Source organism: Balaenoptera borealis (assembly GCF_965194805.1).
Source record: "Balaenoptera borealis genome assembly, contig: HAP1_SCAFFOLD_817, whole genome shotgun sequence".
NCBI classification, from domain to species: Eukaryota; Metazoa; Chordata; class Mammalia; order Artiodactyla; family Balaenopteridae; genus Balaenoptera; species Balaenoptera borealis.
The window spans coordinates 14,002-36,428 of NW_028123385.1; the positions used below are offsets into that span (position 1 = coordinate 14,002).

Genomic DNA, 22,427 nt, shown 5'->3' on the forward strand with positions numbered 1-22,427 from the left:
TTGGGTCGTCGTGCTTTCGTTGTCATTTGTTTCTAGGTATTTTTTGATTTTCTATTTGATTTCTTCAGTGATCTCTTGGTTATTTAGTAGTGTATTGTTTAGCCTCCATGTGTTTGTATTTTTTGCAGTTTTTTTCCCGGTAATTGGTATCTAGTCTCATAGTGTTGTGCCTGCAAATGATACTTGATAGGATTTCATTTTTCTTAAATTTGCCAGTACTTGATCTGTGACCCAAGATATGATATATCCTGGAGAATGTTCCATGAGCACTTGAGAAGAAAGTGTATTCTGTTGTTTTTGGTTGGAATGGCCTATAAATATCATTTAAGTCCATCTTGTTTAATGTGTCAATTAAAGCTGGTGTTTCCTTGTTTATTCTCATTTTGGATGTGACCATTGTTGAATGTGGGGTGTTAAAGACCCCTACTATGATTGTGTTGCTGTCAAGTTTCCCTTTTATGGTTGTAAGCATTTGCCTTATGTATTGAGGTGCTCCTATGTTGGGTGCATAAATATTTACAATTTTTATATCTTCTTCTTTATTGATCCCTTGATCATTATGTAATGACCTTCTTGGTCTCATGTAATAGTCTTTATTTTTAAAGTCTATTTTGTCTGATATGAGAATTGCTACTTCAGCTTTCTTTTGATTTTCATTTGCATGGAATATCTTCTTCCATCCCCTCACTTTCAGTCTGTACGTGTCCCTATGTCTGAACTGGGTCTCTTGTAGACAGCATATTTATGGGTCTTGTTTTTGTATTCATTCAGCCAGTCTATGTCTCTTCGTTGGAGCATTTAATCCACTTACATTTTAGGTAATTATCAATATGTATGTTCCTATTACCACTTTCGTAATTGTTTTGGGTTTGTTATTGTAGGTCTTTTCATTCTCTTGTGTTTCCTGCCTAGAGTAGTTCCTTTAAAATTTGTTGTAAAGCTGGTTTGGTGGTGCTGAGTTCTCTCAGCTTTTGCTTGTCTGTAAAGGTTTTAATTTCTCCGTCAAATCTGAATGAGATTCTTGCTAGTTAGAGTAATCTTGCTTGTAGGTTTTTCCCTATCAGCACTTTAAATATGTTCTGCCACACACTTCTGTCTTGCAGAGTTTCTGCTGAAAGATCAGATGTTAACCTTATGGGGATTCACTTGTATATTATTTGTTGTTTTTCCCTTGCTGCTTTTAATATTTTTTCTTTGTATTTAACTTCTGATAGTTTGATTAATATGTGTCTTGGCATGTTTCCCCTTGGATTTATCCTGTATGGGACTCTCTGCACTTCCTGGACTTGATTGACTATTTCCTTTCCCATATTAGGGAAGTTTTCAACTATAATATCTTCAAATATTTTCTCAGTCCCTTTCTTTTTCTCTTCTTCTTCTGGGACCCCTATAATTCGAATGTTGGTGTCTTTAATGTTGTCCCAGAGGTCTCTGAAACTGTCCTTAATTCTTTTCATTCTTTTTTCTTTATTGTGCTCTGCGGTAGTTATTTACACTATTTTAACTTCCAGGTCACTTATCTGTTCTTCTGCCTCAGTTATTCTGCTATTGATTCCTTCTAGAGAATTTTTAATTTCATTTATTCTGTTGTTCATCACTGTTTGTTTGCTCTTTAGTTCTTCTAAGTCTTTTTTTTTTAAGAAATTCACGTTCTTTTATTTATTTATTTATGACTGTGTTGAGTCTTCGTTTCTGTGCGAGGGCTTTCTCTAGTTGCGGCAAGTGGGGACCACTCTTCATCGCGGTGCGCAGGCCTCTCACCATCGCGGCCTCTCTTGTTGCGGAGCACAGGCTCCAGACGCGCAGGCTCAGTAATTGTGGCTCACGGGCCCAGTTGCTCCGTGGCATGTGGGATCTTCCCAGACCAGGGCTCGAACCCGTGTCCCCTGCATTGGCAGGCAGATTCTCAACCACTGCACCACCAGGGAAGCCCCCTTCTAAGTCTTTATTAAACGTTTCTTGTATTTTCTCCATTCTATTTCGAAGACTTTGGATAATATTTATTATCATTACTCTGAATCCTTTTTCGGGAAGACTGCATGTTTCCTCTTCAATTGTTTGGTCTGGTGGATTTTTACCTTGCTCCTTCATGTGCTGTGTATTTGTCTGTCTTCTCATTTTGCTTAACTTATTGTGTTTGGGGTCTCCTGTTCACAGGCTGCAGGTTCGTATTTCCCATTGTTTTTGGTGTCTGCTCCCAGTGTGTAAGGTTGGTTCAGTGGGTTGTGTAGGTTTCCTGGTGGAGGAGACTGGTTGTTGTGTTCTGGTGGATGAGGCTGGATCTTGTCTTTCTGGTGGGCAGGACTTTGTCCGATGATGTGTTTTGGGGTGTCTTTTACCTTATTATGATTTTAGGCAGCCTCTCTGCTAATGATTGGGGTTGTGTTCCTGTCTTGCTAGTTGTTTGGCATGGGGTGTCCAGCACTGTAGCCTGCTGGTCGCTGAGTGGAGCTGGGTTTTAGCGTTGAGATGGAGATCTCTGGGAGAGCTCTCTCCGATTGTTATTACGAGGGGCTGGGAGGTCTCTGGTGGACCAGTGTTCTGAACTCGTCTCTCTCACTTCAGAGGCTCAGGTGTGACACTTGGCTGGAGCACCAAGACCCTGTCAGCCACACAGCTGTGTCATCCTGGAGAAGATGGACTGAAGCCAGGAGAAAGCTAGAGGATGGGAGACCTGTCAGAAGGTTTGTTTGATGAAATCAGGCAAAGGATGGTGACATCCTGTACCCAGGATCTAGTCGCGGAGGGGAAAGTGGTGCCTCAGGAAGCCAAGCGCGTGATTCTACCCACTCTGTTTTTAAGAAAGATATACTCTGTTGTTAATTATTGAAATAAGATGTATTGATTTAGTCTCTGAAATGTCTGCACCAACAAATCAATTTGAAAATATTTCTTTCCTTAAAAATTAATGGTAGACAAAAAATATTTAAAAGTTAAACAATATGAAATGAAAATTTTAGTTACTGAAACAAAAATACTTTTTACTACAGTAGCTCTATTACAATACCTGTTTTGAAAATATGAATTTGTTCCAAAAGGGTGGATATATTTGGGAACAATTAAGACATAATGTGAAAATGGGTCTTTATGTGAGATTTTGATCTAATGAAATACTAGGTGAATGTAGGAAAATGCACCCAGATGAGTTGTGTACTTAGAAACACACAAAATGTAAACATGGACACACCTCAGGTATCTACCAGCTACCTCAGTTAACTATGCACTTGCCGTGAGCCATGTTTATCCACCTCAGGTCTTACAGTTTTCCTTCCAATTACAGAGAACCCTCCTTTTACTACTTCATAATAACTCATAGGCTGTAACCCCTCCAATATCTACTTCCGCAAGCAAATTTCAAATAAGTTTGAAGGTAAATTGCCATATTCAATGTAATATTTATGCATGAACCTTTTACTATGTGTAAAACTGTACTACCATATTTTTTATGGCCTTATTTTTTTTCAGTGTCACTGACCAAGTTTCTGTGTGTGTCATTCTTCCCATGAGTTCTGTGTTTTTTATTGCACAATTTTTTGCATGGCAGAATCATTTTTAGGAGCATATATATTACATTGGAGGATGACTGATTGTATGTAGATTTTATGGTAAACTTGTGACCAAAATAAATGATCAAGACAATTTCTGCGGAGTTTTAATAATTGAATGTTACTATGCATAATATGATTTTATATAATTTTTGAAAGCAATCAAAATGAAGTTAGTAAACATAGTAATTAGAGATTGCACATAGGCCTATATTAAGTCTACTTATATAAATATTCATACTATATTAGAATGAATTTCCATAAAACACATTATTTAGGTATATGAATTATAAATTAAATATGGTCTTGGTAAATGGTAGGATATTTTCATTACTGTTGTTAATTCATTAAAATCTTTTAATTTAAAATTTGAGTACTAATTGTGGGAGGATTTATAAAATGTGCTGTGTTACCTTTAAAAATGAAAATAATCTTCAAAAAGAAGAAATTAATAGCTTGTGAACATTTATATTTTACATATTATAAGTAATTTTTATTTTAAGATCAAAATAGTGATTTAAATATACTTATTTACACCTACTGAAATATATTCAGGTGTGTGTCAAAACGTAAGTTAAAAGTTTCATGTCAAAAAGTATGAAAATTCACATTATTTATCTTATAACTGGAAACTCTTGAAAGAGTTAGTTAACCCCTATCGACCTCACATTTTTCACAAAAAATATAAAACATAAGATTTTACTATAGATTTAATGAGAAAATTTATATGAAATAGAGCTTACTACCATATCTACCATAAAATATATGTACAACTATGCTATTTTCCCTCATACCTCCTTTCTTATTTTAACTATCACACATTAATAGAGAAAATCATTGAGTAAGAGCCTAAAAAAGTTTTTTTCATGAGTTATTATGAAAAGAGCCAGAAAAGAGCCTGGCAGTAGATAAAACACCTAGATAGAAAATGAAAATATCAACTGAACGTTTAAATATCATACTAAATATCTGCAGCTATAATATAGTTTATACTTGGATCTTAGTATATACAGAATAACTGAATTTATTTTTATGGTTTTTTGTAGTTGTCTAACAGCTTATTGAAATCTTTATATGCCTTCCTGAGGTATAGGTCCTCAAGAATGATGGTACCAGCTTTCTCTGTTTAGAAATATCTGGGTGTTTCATTGTCAAAATGACTAGAAGGCACTAATGGCATTTCACACATGGCGGCCAGCAATGCCAGATGTCCTGTAAGCCTACATTGCAAAAAGTGCTCCCCATCAAATGCTACAGTGAATAGCCACATGGGTGACAATCTGTAATTATCTAGTCAAGATACTAAATATTTTACATGTAAACACTTTGAGATTTTGATATAAAGTAAAATTTTCAAGAATGCAATTACTGTGTAAATTAAAGGAACAATGTACCTTTTTTAATCTAAAAACTTCCAAGAGTTTTCAACATATACAAAAATTACGTAGCAAAAGCCAAATTACTGAAGTTATTCAAGTCACCAATAGAACACTGTAGCAAGCTGAATTATCACATCTGTGTCTTGTCACATCCAGGATAATTGTAATATTTAAATATATAATTATTTAGTCCTCATTTTAAAATATCAGATAAAGAGAAAAGGCGTAAATACATTTCATTTGAATATTTCAAATTGGTCATTACAACATAATGAGGAATGTACTGATACAATGTGGCCACCCATTTTTTTTTAATTGAAATAAAACTCAGGATGTAGAGCTCACTTAATAAAGCATATATATATATATATAAATTTTATGTTTATATATGTGCATATATATGTTTATATACCTATATAATGTAATAATATAATATATAATGTAATTAATGTACATTATATATTAATGTAATATATTAAAATATATTCAATTTTTAGAAATTATAAGCATAGTTTAAAAACCAAAAACTGCCACTAGAGTGTTTACAACATATTTTAATATTTTAGTCATCACAGGAAGAGTTGCACTAGACATTTTATTTCCTCTTTGTGATAAAAGTACAAAAAGTAAGTCGCATTTGTGTTAAGAGAAGCAAGTAATACAATTTTAATTTGGATGATATAAATTTGGAGCCTAGAAGGCTCATGAATCTTAGTAGGGTTTATGAAAAGTCTTCTAGAATGCATGTGTCTTAATAAGGTCTCCAGCACTGTAGCCACTTAGACCAGAAAACCCTGAATCGGAGAAAGACTCCCTCCTTGACCAAAGTTTAGACAGGCCACTCTGGGCCTTCTTTTCAAGTCCAGTTTTAGCAACAAGCTTTGGTGAGCCAATTTATCTAGAATTCCCTCACCCTTGATATCTGACCTTGGCCTGACTTTAGCAAAAATCCATTTTAACAAGAATGGCTCTACCCTTGATATCTAATTAATTTTCTTCCACTGAGCCCCTCACTCTGTTCTGCACTTTGGCTGTACATCCCCAGTTGTCTTTGCTGTACCTAGAGTCGAATTCAACTTCTCTCTCCTATTGCAATAGTCTTTCCCATATTGCAATAGACCTGAATAAAGTCTTTCTTGCTGTTTCTAACAAGTGTTTAGTGTAAAATTTCTCTTTCACAAAACATGTGTCTTTATGTGGAGAGAAGAAGAATGTCAACAAAATGTTAAGTCATTCAAACCATAAAAACCCTGGATTCTGATATGTGAGGCATGGGAAAGATGAAGAGCTTCCTCCAGAGGGGGGGTACACTCAAGGCACAACCAAGGTGATGGTGGAAGCATTTGTGCAGTAGAGAGGGAATGCGTGGCAGGCACCTCTCTTGACTGATGATTGATTGATCAATTTGGAGGCATGCAGGCGATATTTTGTCTTGTTTGGCTGAGTACAATGAAAATGTTCTCTTTCCTTCCAGATTTCCTGCAATATAGTTAAGGTTAAATATATATTTTTACTTATTTCCGAAAGCATACTGGGCAAGCTTTAATGGTATTAATTTGGTAGAGAAAATAACCAATGTAATAAACCCACATTTCAGCCTATTCTTTTAATACTTTCAGAATGATTCCAGAAGAACCTTAAATAAATGGTATATTTATATTCGTTTTATGCCTTTTTATTGTGACTTTATAATAAATGAGAAGTTTTTTTGGTAAATATTGGAAGTTAACATTCTTAGTTTGGATAAACAATTTTGAACATCTAACTAGCAAACCCGTATAAAACTAAGTAACACCACAGAATACAGCAAAAGAATAATTTAATGAACTTAGAAGACTAACTAGACCTTTGTGCCTAGCTTATCAGGGAAGATAGATACAATTTCAATACCAATGAAATAAACTCCCACAAATTGATTTTTCTTTGTGTACACTCATCAGTGTAAACGCAATTAAATTGTAAAGCTTGCACTTGTTCAGGAAAGATGTTTTCTATTCATATTCATGCTACGTGGGTGCTTTGGTTTCTGATACTTTGTTATATGGAAACCTTACAAAGTGAAAAAAAAATAACTACAAGTTTATGAGTCTTTATCACAGAGGATTAAAACATATGCCTTTCCTTTAAATAAATACTATTATTATTGTTTTTCATCAAATTTTAATATTAAGAATGCCTTTTTGAATTAAATTCTAATTATTATGAGGCCTGAAACTTTTAAATTAGCATGTGCTGTAATTCAAATGAAATGATAGCTAATTTGTTCCCATCAAATTAATACAAAAAACAAGAAAATCAAAAGTTGTGTCTTTAAGTTTTTTGTTTCAGAAAGTAAAATCACACATAAGTACTATTTTTTAAGGCCTGAAGAGCTTCTTGGCAAGTTTATAAAATGCTTAATTCAATAATATAAACTTCACAAAAATACCCTAAATTACTACTGTGATCTCTGATTTTCTAATGAGGAAACCATGACTCAAAGATTATCATCTTGCCCCAAATCAAGCTGTTAGTAAGATACGGTTTGAAATTCCACTTTTACTGACACCAAAACTTGTACAGTTAACCAAATAATCAGTTATGTTCAGCTCTGTGTAACTAAATACCAGATAGACATTTTCCCAGCAATAAATCAATGTCTTATAGGAGTGTCTGTCTGTCTCAGCATACCACATATTTCATGTGCTGCTTGCAGGTATGTATTCTACATAAGATTTTATTCTTGGGTTACATTAGTATAAATTAGCTATCTCAGGAAAATGGAATGTCCATCATTGTGTGTGGGAAGACTACTTTTTACATTGACACAACTAAGAAAATTTCCCTTTTACAATAGTTTCGATCAGGAATCTGGACTGAATGATATTTTTGGAACACGATTTTCCAGTAATTACTTTATCACCATAAGATAGAAAAAAATCTAAAATTAAAAGAAATTTCTATTTAAAACTTGAGTTGTTTAAATCATTAGATGTGTGACTTTATTACAACATCAAGATTTCAGACACTAAGGATTCAAGAAATTAACCGGGGTAAGCAATTAAAATATGACCTCAAACACCCTAGTATATTGATCAAGAGTTTGCCATTTTTAGAGCTACATTTATGAAAAACAATAACAAAAGCCAGAAAGCTAAAGCTTAATGCATATTGTAAGGCCAAAAGCAATATAGGAAAATTCACCTCCTGTTGAGAGGTGTTTTAAAAATTGTTTAATCTACGATCCAATTCGAATCTCATTGTTCTGAGAACTCCAATATGTCTCCACAAGAGGTCATCCCTGTCACCTCAAAATTAGCTATTAAATGCTATGCTCTATTGTTTTGGCTTGCTTGGGATACACATAAAATTATCCCAAAGATTTATCTAAATAGAGAAGGTTTTAAAAAATACATGCCCTGATTTAAAAATAATAAGCAATGTAATTCTGTATTTTCACAAGTGATTTGATAAACCAGGCTAAGTGATAGTTACTAGGCAGGGGTGTTGTAAACTAGTGCTCCAAATAACAAAGCATTGATGTATAGTCTTTGCTGATTTCCAATACTCCCACCATGGCTGATTTCAAGATATTAACATGATACCCCTGAATATGGAGTTGGGAATGTTGTCAGCAGAATGAATATGTGGGTGCAATCTTTAAATAAAAGGAAGTAGCAGTACAAAGCGTGTGAGGCACGAGTAAGCCTGGGAATTTTGTTGAGCAAAAAGGTCATTGGGCTAAACGAACAAGAAAAATCAGCTAATGAAACAATTTCATTCAATAAGAAGATGGGGATATGCAAATATCTCTTTGAGATCTTGCTTCAAATTCTTTTGGCTACATACCCTTGCTTTCACTTCTATTTGAACTTGTTTTCATAGGTTCTGTAGGTGGATAACTAGAACATTGATTTGCAATATTTTTACTCTTTTAATATGAGCATTTGATCTTAAAATTCTTATGTGATTATAGATTTAGCTTCAGCCCATGCATTTCTACATGTTGTGGTTTAACATTTATTTAATTCACAACAATTTCAAATGTCCTGCTGGATTTCTTCTTGAACCTATGCATTACTGTATTTAAAAGTGCTTCATTTAATTTCCAAACATTTGAATATTTTCTCAGTATTTGTCTTATTTTTTTCTATTTTGATACCACTACAGTCAGGGAATACCCTTTGTATGATTTTAAATATTTTTATTTCTTTATTTATCTTAGGTTTGTTTTATGGCTCAGAATGTGATTTATCTTGGAAAAACTTTTATGTGCACTTTAAAATAATATGTACTCTGCTGTTAGCTGGAATACTGTATAAATTTTGATTAGATAAATTATTTGAGAATATTGTCCAAATTTATTTAATTACAGATATTTGTTCTACATTTTTGTCAATTACTGAGAGAAGTGTTTTGAATTTTTCTATTACAATTGTGAATTTTTCTATGTTTTTTTCATGTCTAACAGGTTTTTCTTATTGCATTTTATGGATTATTGTTAGATGCATACACATTTAGAATCGAGGTATATTTCCAATGAATTGACCACTTTATAATTATGAAATATATCCTTTTATCCCTATTAGTAATTTTCCTTGTTCTGAAATCTATTTCATCTTTTATTAACATAACCCCCAGCTTGAGGACAGATGTATCTGTCCTTCCATCTAACCTGATTTGTACAATGGGAGGAGATGTGTGTAGGCGAAGAGGCAAGCTGTACGTTTCTGTGTTTATGTTCAGAGTTCTTAGAATGGACCTTTCTCTTCCTACCTCCACTGCACTGGGATCTGCATGTGCCCCCTCTGCTTTGATCACCTCTCCCTGGTCCTGCCCTGATTCAGCTCTTACTCCCTTCATTGCATTTCGGCTAAAGCCTTTTCTGATCTCCACCCCTAAACTGGGTCAGATCCCTAACTGTATATAATTTACCTGCCTACCATGCTTCAAAATAACCATGAATTTAACAATTGACATAACCCAAACATGGGCTGGTGTCTCCCTGCCCCCTTCCCAGGGATTTGTTTCAATGTGGATGGATTCCCAGAACCATAAGCTATGATAACCCAAAGTTCTCCCCTTGATTTCTGAGAATTCTAGAGACCACTTCCTCCTGTTTCTCTCTGCTTCTGCACAGACCCACCGCCTATTCTGTTCTGCATTCGCCCTGCACAAATCGGTCCCTCCTCTGGCAACACACTCCCAGCATCTCATGCTAGCTACCGGTGGGAGTTAGGGAAGACGTGGGGATGCCCAGGGGAGGTCCGTGTATCATCACTTGTGCTAGTGGTAATAAGTAAACCCATCTCACCATCCCCCTCCTCTTCCCCCTCCTCTTATCTTGGCACAAAGAGAAATTCTTCCCTTGCCAGAAGGGCGGGTCATATCACTCTCAGGTCCTTTCTGCTCCAAAAAGAGTCATCAAGGAAATTTTCTGAGTAAATATAGAGCTCACTAATTTCTTGTAAGTCAAAGAAAGCTCCTTTTAGAGTTTGCTTTGCCCTGGGGTGATTGGCTGCTAGTTTATTTTGACTAATGTTTCCATCCTTTTATTATATTCTATTCTTTTATTTTGTTATATATTTTAAAATTATGTTTCTTATACATAACATATAGTTGGTTCTTTCTTTTAATACAACATGACAATTTCTGTCTTTGAAATGCTCTGCTTATTATTAGAATTTAATGTATTTATAGATATGAATGGAGTAAAATCTATCATCTTGTTATTTTCTTTTTACCCCATCCAATTTTTCTTCTATTATTCTTTTTCTCTCTTCATTTGTAGTAATTATCTTTATAATTCTATTTAATATCCACTACTGTCTTATTATTCATAGCTGGGTTTTGTTTTGTTTTGTTTTGTGGTTTTTATTTTACAAATCTGTATTTTATATAGGAATTACAATATGCATCGTAATGAATTTAACTTATGGTAGTGAATGAAACTTACCTCAGTACATTATACAATACATCGTAAGTAGAGAACTTTCAATTTAAAAAAAGGCTGGGTTTATAATCTTGAATGCTAGATCTTTGATATAAATACTATGTATAAATCCCTCACATGTCTCTCAATCTTGATTTTTCAAAATATTTCTTCTTCTTTCTAACATTTATCTATAAAAACCAAGCAGATAAATCTGTTTAAAAAAGAGGAACACACACTTTTGCAGAAAAGTGGCATACTGGCATGGAAAACTGGACTTTAATTATAAGGCTTATAGCTGGATGAAACCTTGAAACAAAGTGAAATGGAAAACATAGATATTTTAATCAATAAGTTATTAACCAAATTCTTCAATTTGATCATTTTCATAAAAAACATAAAGAATACATATGTATTTGTATGAATACTCCTTTTATTTAAAACATAGTTTCCCTTAGTTTCCTTTTTAACTGTCAGTTGAGTAGTGGTTTCTGTCATTAGATGTTACTATTTCTTAGTTGCTATGTAGTTGATTTGTTTTGAGTTATCCATGTCCTACTACTCTTCTGTTTTGTCAGTTTTGCATGCTTAGCAAATGGCTAGAAAGAGTAGAGGATAATTTAATAACAAAATATAGGGAAACTGATTTTTTGTAAATAGTACCCTTTTTAGACTAATGGATGTTTTTTGAAAAATTCTTGCTAGAAAGAAAAATAAGGTAATCTCTTAAAGTTTGTGCCTTTGTTTTCCATTATATTTAAAGAGTGTATATTATTCCTTGCTTATTCTTGTTGCTTGGGGATAATATTTTTATTGAAATAGACTGTGTTTTATGAAGCTTATCATATTCCCTAAAAATAAATGCCAGACTTTTGTCTTCATTTTAATTTAAATGCAGAAAAAGTAAAATCCCTTGTTTAATTTGCACTAGTTTCCATTGCACTATTAGTATGAAAAACATATACCTAAGCAATTTTAAATAGACCAGATTTAAGAAGAATAGAAAAATAAACTAAAAAATTTTGCTTACAAATTGTATATACTGACTTCAATGATGGGAAAATTGATTTCCTGTTAGAAAATAGATTATAAATTAAAATATCTCTTTCAAATGAAAGATTCCTATTCCTGTACTTGAAAGGAAACTGACCTATTATCAATTTAAACAAAGCTCAAGGAAGCATCATTTTAGAGCCTAAAAAACTGAAAATGCCTCAGAAGTGATTCTTAATAAATCTGCAAAGACAGAGGGTTTTGTTCTGTTTTGTTTTTGTCCCTCTTGCTTCAGCTTTCACTAGTATTCTTTCCCCTCATCTAAAAAACTAAAACCCTCCTGCAGTGTGCCCACTCTGGACCCAAACCTGCTTTTTTCAGGTACTTTTTTGAAAACCATTTCCCTATTGTGCATTAACCCAGTTTTTCTTAAATATGTACTATTGTTGAAAGGCTAATCCCACATTAATAATCCTTAAAGAACTAACAAGAATTCAATCACACACAACCTCTACATCAGCAGGATATTTCAAGGTGGAAGGGAGTACTGGTGTTGGGTTTGTCCTCACTTAATAACATTATTAATGATGTGGATGAGTGAACAAATATTATGAGAAGGAAATTCATAGATATTAAATATGTAGAGTATGCAGAAACAAATAGGTTAGAAGCTAATGCCTGTGAAATGACCTAGAGAGGTTAAGTTAACAGTTGTTCAATATTCTTCTAGGTTTCAATAAACTAGGTCATTTAGTTGATAAAATAATATAATCAGTAAAGAACAATGCAGCAATGATAGTTAAACTGAAAGGCAAAGAAAGAACAGAAATTATATAATGTTGCATTGTTACATAGTACAGTGTTTCATGAAAATTTCTTAAGCTTTAATTCATACACAAAACCAAAAGCAGTAGTTCACTGTTCTTCACTGAGAGAATACATTATTTATGTGGAAGAATATTTAAATTCACATAAATAACGTAAGTAATCTTTTCATTGTGAAGATATTCATAGCATTCAAATAACTTGATAATATATGAACTCTGGATCTTCAGTATTTTTGATCAATAATTGATAATCAAGATTCAGTTTGCAATAACTCATGATCTAATGCTAAGAAGGGGAAACAGGTTTCTTCTTTAACTTTCATATTGGCTTTACTCTATTCAATAGATTGTGAGTTGAAATTCGTTCTCGGTCTTTACAAGTTATTTTGAAACGTTTTCAGATGAAAGGCATTCAACTATTTTATAATTCCTAACTTTTGGAAAACTTTTTATCTATTACATCTCAGATCCTTAGCTTAACTCCTCTGATGATCCAGTGTAAATAAGTGGTTCCATTTTCTTGCTATATTAAAAATTCACTATATATATATAGGCACACAAAAATAAACAAATTGGAATTCTTTTAATTCAGATAATATAGTATCCGTGGCACTTCTACTTTTACCATGACTCAAGTTAATACTTTTTCATTGTCATTCATTAGATTTTACCTGTGAAAGGAGACACATCACGTGTTTTATTATAAAAATGGGAATGAAACTAAATACAGTGTTTTATGAGGTAATGAAGTTTTATTTTATATTGAGGGATATTTAATAAAATCTCTCTCCCTTACTACTTGACTCACAATCTAGCAAAACTGAATTGAATCCACAGGCTTTTTAACAAGGTTACTATTGGATTTTATGGTTCATTGCAATCAGATATATATTGAGGCCGCTGTCTTTATATTCTAGGCTTCTATAAACAATGTGTATACATTTTCAAAATGATGACACTTTCTTGTCTAGCCAAATCATCACAGAAAATGTCCATTATTTCCTCAGTATTAATAACAAGACAGTATAGAATTCACCCTCTATATATTCACAGAATTCACTCTTTTTTTTTTTTAATTTATGTCTCCTTTTCTTTTTTTTTTAAATTTTATTTATTTATTTATTTATTTATTTATTTATTTATTTATTTATTTATTTATTTATTTATTTATTTATTTATTTATTTATTTATTTATTTATTTATTTATTTATTTATTTATTTATGGCTGTGTTGGGTCTTAGTTTCTGTGCGAGGGCTTTCTCCAGTTGTGGCAAGCGGGGGCCACTCTTCATCGCGGTGCACGGGCCTCTCACTATCGCGGCCTCTCTTGTTGCGGAGCACAGGCTCCAGACGCGCAGGCTCAGCAATTGTGGCTCACGGGCCTAGTCGCTCCGTGGCATGTGGGATCTTCCCAGACCAGGGCTCGAACCCGTGTCCCCTGCATTGTCAGGCAGATTCTCAACCACTGCGCCACCAGGGAAGCCCCGAATTCACTCTTTATACATTCAATTTCTCTGTTACCAATTATATTTCTGGTATAATTAGGTTTTGAAAACAATCTCAGTTATAGTCCTTATTTTTAATAATTTCATTTAAAATGCACTGATAAAGGAAATAAACAAGGCACTACCAAAAAAACCTCTGCCCTTTATTATTTTATATAAGTCATATATTCTGTCTGTCCTTGATTTTTCACCATTTAGCTCATCACTAAATTTTGACTAATTATTAAACATTTCTCTTCCTCTATATTAAAAAATAGCAATTATTAACCCCCCATTTAATATTCTGTGAATTGTTTTAGTGTGATGTTTTATTTCTTTTAGTGATATGTACCGATGATAACGAAAGTAGCGTGCAGCATTTGTGTTCCATCTATTTCCATATAGATTAAAATTCTTTCAATTTGGGATCTAACAGTTCTAATGCCCATGATTATTTTTAAAGAAATACCACTAACTCCCTGCATGATTATTTAGAATACATATTTTTTTAAAAAAATCCTCTTCACTTTTAATGGAGCTATCAATTGTTTTAGCAAAGTTTCTGATTTACTATTCATTTAACAATATATTTCTGGAAATTGTAAGATTTAGCCTGATCTGCTCCCTTAAGGAGTACCACAGGCTACTTTCACAGCTCCCCGGAGAACTCCCCTCCCTGTGCAGGATCCAAGAAGAGGGTTGCAAGTACCTTCTAACTTTGAGAGTAGTTCCCCATATTTACATTATTTTGATGTAAGAGAAATCAATTTAAAGGGAAGCCAACAGAGTAGTACTTAGACTGTGGAGCTCTCATACGAACCCATATAAGTTATGCCATCCCCCATAACCAAGTCCCCATTGAACACTTCCTCCAGACAGGAGAAAAACTGGCAGGTATATTGCCTGCATACTTGGGAGCTGTCACATAAACAACATTTAATTGCCTTCGTTTGCCTTTTCAAATGACCCACCAATAGTTGTGGTAAAGTACATCCAACTTTTCCTAAAACATAAAAAATATCAGATTGGTGGACAAAATTCTATTCAGTGATCCCTCCCTCAAGTCTTTTTTTTTTTTTTTTTTTAAATTTATTTATTTATTTATTTATTTATGGCTGTGTTGGGTCTTCGTTTCTATGCGAGGGCTTTCTTCTCGTTGTGGCAAGCGGGGGCCACTCTTCATCGCGGTGCGCGGGTCTCTCACCATCGCGGCCTCTCTTGTTGCGGAGCACAGGCTCCAGACGCGCAGGCTCAGTAATCGTGGCTCACGGGCCTAGTTGCTCCGCGGCATGTGGGATCCTCCCAGACCAGGGCTCGAACCCGTGTCCCCTGCATTAGCAGGCAGATTCTCAACCACTGCGCCACCAGGGAAGCCCTCCCTCAAGTCTTATACCCCTAATTCTCAACTCTAAGACATCATGGACCCTTTTCCTTAGCATTTTGCATGCTGTTAGTATGTACCTATTACAGCTGGAATGGAAATGTTGGAGGTAGTAAAAAACAGCATTTATAACCCAGGAGTTAAGGGAACAGTTCAACATAAAAGGGTGGTTTTCATAACTGCCTGACCATAATCTCATCAGTCTTCAAGACTCAGTTCAAAAATCACTTTTCTCAAGCTTTCTTTGGCCCTCAGCATTCCTGATCTCTGCCATAATTCTAGGACTAGCAAGAACCTCTTAGTCAGTGTTTCTTTGCTTGTTTTACTGTTGTCCTCCAAATTCAGAACCTATTCCTGATAGGGCTTATATGTGTTTTCAAGATTAAGTTAGATTCCAGTTAGACATTTAATATATTTTCATGACTGTATAGGTAATTACATGCTACCCATAGATTTTAAAGGGTCAAAGTCTTGATGCTCTGGAATCTAAGGGAGGGAATTCAGAAAGAAAGAAGTGGGTCATTGTAGAAGATGATGTACAGAGAATGAAATGTGAAGTCGGAAAGATTGAATATCATATCAAACACATTTTTTCAAAGCAGTTAAACTGGCCTTTTAATGATATTACTTAGACTTTCCAGACAAAATGTGTAACAACTGAACTAATTCTTATAAAATGACTTTGAAATCCCCAAACTCAAACATAATCTCACAGTCATTATTTGTGATAAAACATTAATGTGTTTTATACCTTGATTGTGAAAAATACCAGAAGTGAGACAAGAAAATAGATTTATTGCGAGTTACAAAATTTGAAACCGAAATTGATCATTTTTATTCTTTCAAGAAATTTTTCCCCAGGGCTATTTTAGCAGCAAAATCAAAGTCAGAACCTAGGCTCCTCTAAACAAAGGAGTTTAATTGTATCTTACTCTCCCTCTCTTCTCTGTCTCTTAAGTTTCTCAGTAGTATCTAAGGGGTAAGAACCATCCCCCATGGAGGGTAGAGATCCTTGGAATTCTGATGATGGTGATGATCTTTGTGAAACTGTGAGGTGAACATTGAACACAAAATTGATTTATGATGGGGTGTCTGGGGAAAACTGCACTCCTTCTCTTCGGTCTCCTGAAACTAGCCAATATTACCTTTGTTTGGGGTAGATGCTCTGTCCTCTGAATATAATCATGGGACTGTTGGAAACATCTTTTCTCTGGGCTTCATGCCATTCCTTTTTCTCTCTTTTCTTTCTTTTTTTAAAAGATGTTGATGCATCTAACTCCATAGGATTTGTGACAACGCTACATACAGCCCTCAGGCTTTGCAAATTACAGACTTCTTATCAACATTGAGGTAATTTTTTATTAACATCACATTTTAAACTCATTACTGCCGAAGGTTTATTTCTTTTTTTTTTTTTTTTTAAAGCATTATTGGGGCTTCCCTGGTGGCGCAGTGGTTGAGAGTCTGCCTGACAATGCAGGGGACACGGATTCGAGCCCTGGTCCGGGAAGATCCCACATGCCGCGAAGCAACTAGGCCCGTGAGCCACAATTACTGAGCCTGGGCGTCTAGAGCCTGTGCCCTGCAGCAAGAGAGGCCGCGATAGTGAGAGGCCCGCGCACCGCGATGAAGAGTGGCCCCCGCTCGCCACAACTAGAGAAAGCCCTCGCACAGAAACGAAGACCCAACACAGCCAAAAATAAATATATCAATAAAAAAAATTAAAAAAAAAAAGCATTATTAAACAGCAAAATAAATAAATAATTTTAGATTTATATCATGCAAGAAATGACGGGTCCTTTGCAGCAAATACATTTAGGCTACACTGTATACAGTCTACAGCAAGACTGTTCAGCCACAGTTATTTCATATAGTTCTTATACAACTAAATGCTAATTTCCAAACTTCTCACTACATGGGTCACTGGGTGAAGTCAAGGGCTAGAGATTTTACAATCACATGTGAGAAAAGTATGCATCTGGACACACTTTAGGGCATATAGAACAGGTTGGGACATTATAATAGGAACTGATATGTATTTTATAAGTGCTAAAATTCTCCAGGTTAATATAGCTCTGCCCATATTTTATATAACTCATTGGTTTGGGTTTGCTAATTCATAATGTAAAAATAATCCAGGGGTGGGATCAAAAACGCGTTCAATTGGAAATGAGCCTCCTATCTCAGTACTGTCATTTTTTCCTCAGATGAACTGTAGTTTCTGTCATGAGTAAAATAGAATAGAGATCTTACAGAAAAAAATTGTCAATTTTTGGCCGTGCAGCTGTGGCCAATATCCTAAGTATCGAAGGACCAAGGATGAAAATATACATTTTTAGGAGGACAGCCATATAAGAGTATACTTCTTACCAGTTGACTACCTAAGTAAAGAGAAATTAACAATTTTATATAAGCTACTGCATTTTAGTGTATTTTCTTATAGCAATGTACAAGTCTCTCACATTACTCAACTCCAAGAGGGCACTGTTTTTATAAAATTCATTCCCTATGGTGTGCCCAAAAGTACACTCCTAGTAACAAGTGATGTATAACATATCAAACAAGAAAGAAACACTCAGGAAGAATTGGGAAATTATCATCTAGATCTCTGTTATTTGTGCATCACCCTTTAGCTTTAACAAACAGAAAAGAACAAGTTGTAATTATAGGCTCATGATTTACATGAATGATATTTAATGAAATTATAGAACACTGATAAATAGTAGAGTCTATAATGGGAAAGTGAACTCTAGCCACTACACAACATGGTAAGCATGGTAAACAATGACTAGGGGAAGATGGCAAATAGAAAGGGAAAAAAATAGAATTAATACTGACTCATTTAATAAATCTTGATAAAATAATATGATTAATTTTTAAATGGGAAATAACATATTAATCAGATGTAGATATTTTGTAGGTTCTATAATTTTTGTTAGATAATTGAACATTTTGTAGTATTTCTTTGTATATGAGAACACCTAATATAAGATAAAATTGATATAGAGAGAGATGGGTAAGGATAGTAAACACAGGTAGGGAGATGGATTATAGAAAGTGTCTTATAGGTCCTAAGGGCCTGTTACCATCTCTTCTTCATATTCATGTAAGCATACTTTATTAGAAGACTTAAGTCTGAGTTTTTCTGGATATGTTTGTAATCACTTCCTCCCGCCCCCAATTCCACCCCCATTTTGAAGATCATTGGTCCAAGAAACCTACAAGTATATGGGACATTGTAATAGGCAAAGTCACATATGTTAATAACAACAACAAAAACTGTATTGTGAGACCCTTTACACAATACAATATAGAGAATAAGGTCTATGTTGTCTCCCACTAGGTCTACATTCCACAAAGCTGGATTTGAAAAGCTGAGGCAGAGGTTCATAGCTGTTCACTAAAATTCTTTTTCCTGGGTACATAGCTTGACTACATTCCCATATGACTGAGTCCAAATTAACATGCACCACTTCCAGGGCTGGACCATATAAATCTCACCCTGATCCTCCAGTTCTTTTCACATTTGTCTTTTGAAAATAGAGAGATCCAAGACACTACAGATCACTGGAGCTATAAGAAAGGAGACCTTGAGTTCCTGAACTACCATGTGAAGAAAGCCACCCACTGACCGGGAATATCTTCATTTCAATGCTGTCAAGAAATCAAGTTTAACCTTTAATCTTATTTAACCTTGAGGATCATGTGTTAAAGCAACTAATGTTACCCAAGCTTTTACAGGAGACTAACAAATAACTCTACATTTTCCTCTATTCAAATTCAGAATGAAAGGAAGAGGCGTGGGAGTGGAACCGGTGGTGGTAAACTCTGACCTTACTGATGTATAAAGCTATTCCAAGGGGCGCAGTGTAGCATTCAGAGTTGATCTCATGAGCTTCCAAAGACATCGGGCTAAGTGACCCTTATTCTAGTTTCGAAGTTCTGTTCTAGCTCTAAGTACACATATAAACTTCAGGGAGAATGACTTATCCCATAGGGGCTGAGGATGATTAATAAAACCTTCCGTTACGCCTAAAAGCACTGACCTATACTGTACCCTTTAGACAAATCGCATATTGCATAATCATGATAAGTGAAGTGCACCAGGCCTAGATAAGCTAGTCTCTGGCATATGTCCAGACGAGACTAAAAGAAGAGTCGTTCAAGCCATGAGTGGAAAGATGCACTTTGATTGGGGTATGGAGCTTCCTGAGGTGTGAGGAACCCCTCCCTTCCTCAGAAATTACAATCTGCCTTGGGGGCTCCCCTGACAAGGATACTGGTATCCAGGTCCTTGAAACATTCATCGTTTTGCCATGAACATGTATGTGCTTCTTTTCTTCTGTAAATTTGAATAACTAAGAATTACTTGTTTTGCCCAGGTGGTATCAGTGTCTGGTCTCTCCACAAATTTGGACATACTGTTGACATTGGTAAGTACAGAGGACACACACAGGCAGAGACAGACCACCATGCCTTGCATTAAAAGCAAATAAAATTTAAAGTCCTTTCACAAACAACGTTTCAAGTTTAACTTTTTTTGGGTTTGGTTTGTAATGATTCCCGGGAATGCTGTGATAATTATAGAGGTGAACTGTAAGTTTCTGGTACTTGTTAAAGTCGCCCAAGCAAAATAATTTTGCAGAACAGTAATCTAAGTATGTTGATAGTGAATAATAAGACAAACAATGAGATCATTGCTGCTTTGAAGGGTTTTAGAACTGTGAAAAGGGCATCATCTGCTTTTAGAAACAGAGGTGAATAATTTTATCTTCTACTTCCTAATTTACAGTTCTATTATTCACCTCTAAATGCCTTTATCCATTTCTTAGTAGCTTGCCCTTAAACAACATGCTTCTACCATTCTCACAAGCAATTTGATTTCTCTTTTAGTTTAAATAGAAGCAGGTTGACACTAGATGCAAAATATCTACTATGTCAATTGTCTAATATTTTTCCTTGAAGTGGAAAGACTAAGATTAATGCACACACACACACACACTCAGAGCTCTAAACAGCAACAACAACAACAACAAAATATATAGAGATATAGATATAGATACAGATACCACCAGAAATCTATTAGGATTTGCTGTGAGATCAAACTCTAAATGGCACTGCATCCAAACTTTCTGCGTAGGTCTGCAGATTTTTATGCATTATTCAATTCATTTAAAAAAACACCTTAGAATAAAAAGCAAACACAATAGAAACTAAATGAGACAGTCACAGAGAACATCAAAAATAGTAATTTAATCTCCCATACAATATTAAGCTTGTTCAGAGACTATTTTTGGTTCTTTGGATTCTCTTTCGAATCTAATTCAGTTTATATATGGATATGTTTATAGGGAGTGAAGGGTAGAATTAATTACCCCAAACATTGTGGATCCACCCCTCTAATATTTTTCATGTTAACACACAAATCTGTTATCTTCATTACTATTATACTGCACTCAGATTACAGCACAATTAGAGATCATTAACCCTCTCCTTTATAATCAGCAATTTTCACGGGCCACAGATATGCATGCACCTCTAATATATTCCTATGTATCTTACACTTTCATTTACCAAAGTGTCAAAACAACTTTTTTTTACATCATTGCTATGTGTTTTAGTTTCTGCAAGCTGGCTGTTAGAAGACAATTATTTCTCCTAAATGGCTTTCCCCTCGATCTGGCTATTTTTTTAAAGAAAGAATAAAACACTGTAAAAATCAGAAACTTTGGTCCCACTCCTTTTATTTTATGCACAAAGAAGCTTATTTATGTATGCCAACATCACACGGCAGAGAAAGACACACTGGCTCTTTATTATTTCTTCTGTACTTTATACAGGAAATGTGTGGAGAACAGGTCTTTCCTGAGGTATTATACTCATGTGCTTTAAAGATTAAGAACACTCAGTATGCCAAAAAAATGCTGTATACAAAAACATGTTTTATTGATTAATTTACCGAAATTCAGTTAAAGTTTCTTTCAACTTAATGTGTTTGTATATATAAAATTGTATATTCATATTTTGTAGTGATGTGATTATCTGGTGCTACAATTCTAACATCTAATAGGTTTTATTCTATTTCAGTTTATTTATTTTATGCTTTGCCAGAATGTGCTTATTATGGAAGGCATTCTCAAGCATGAAAATAAATTATAAGCAGCTGGCACATAGCTATTCTTTAAATTATAAACTTCCTGATTTTTAGGGACCAGTATTCTTTTTCTCTTTCACTCCTCCACATATCAAAACCCAGGGAATATTCGGTTGTTTTGTATGAAAATGTAGTTAAGGGAAGTACACCCACTTCTTCTGTCTCATGCAAAGACTGAGCTCTTTAACTGGTCTCTCCTTTGCACTCACTTTCCTCTCTGATCTATTTTGCACAAGGCAGCCAGGGTGATCCTTCACAAACACACATTTGACCATGTCAACTCCCTGCTTACAAGAGTGTAATTACTTTCTATTCTCACTAGCACATTGCTTTGAACAGAATATATAATCAGAAATACCTGTTGAATATTGCATGCCCCCAGGATAAAGTCCAAACTCTAATCTGTCTTCACTTACAGTGTTTGGTGACCTTTCAGCTTCATTACTGATCAATCACCCAGTGTCACTTAGGTGACATGAGGCCACTTCCATAATATCCAGTGTCAGAAGACAGAGAAGAGATGAAATAATTCCTTCAGCATTTAAATATCTAAGCTCAGAAGTGACATCTGTCGCTTCTAATAATATGTCATTGCCCCAGAGCCACGTGATTCTTCCTAAGTGCGCAAGGAATTGGTGGTGTCGGAAGTACAGTCTCCATGTGCCTCGAAGAGAAAAGAGCCAAATATCAGAGAACACAGTACTGTGGGCCACAGTGCCTCATCCATAACAGGAATTTCATAAACTCTTAACG

At 34.7% G+C, this 22,427-nt stretch overlaps 2 long non-coding RNA genes across 8 annotated transcripts in view; one reads left to right on the forward strand and one right to left on the reverse strand.

The window, feature by feature from the left end:
- LOC309621673 overlaps positions 1–22,427 on the reverse strand; it is a 301,426-nt gene that overhangs the window by 7,758 nt on the left and 271,241 nt on the right. For 6 of the 7 annotated variants that reach the window (XR_014240145.1, XR_014240146.1, XR_014240147.1 and 3 more), the window contains one exon: positions 5,464–6,403. The exons of the other annotated variant lie outside the window; for it this stretch is intronic. This is a non-coding gene — a long non-coding RNA (uncharacterized lncRNA). Of the gene's footprint in view, positions 1–5,463; positions 6,404–22,427 lie in introns of those variants that run through there. 7 annotated transcript variants of the gene reach the window in all.
- Positions 1,990–22,298, forward strand: LOC309621676. Its single transcript, XR_014240152.1, has 2 exons — positions 1,990–2,684; positions 16,946–22,298. It is a non-coding gene; the product is annotated as an uncharacterized lncRNA (long non-coding RNA).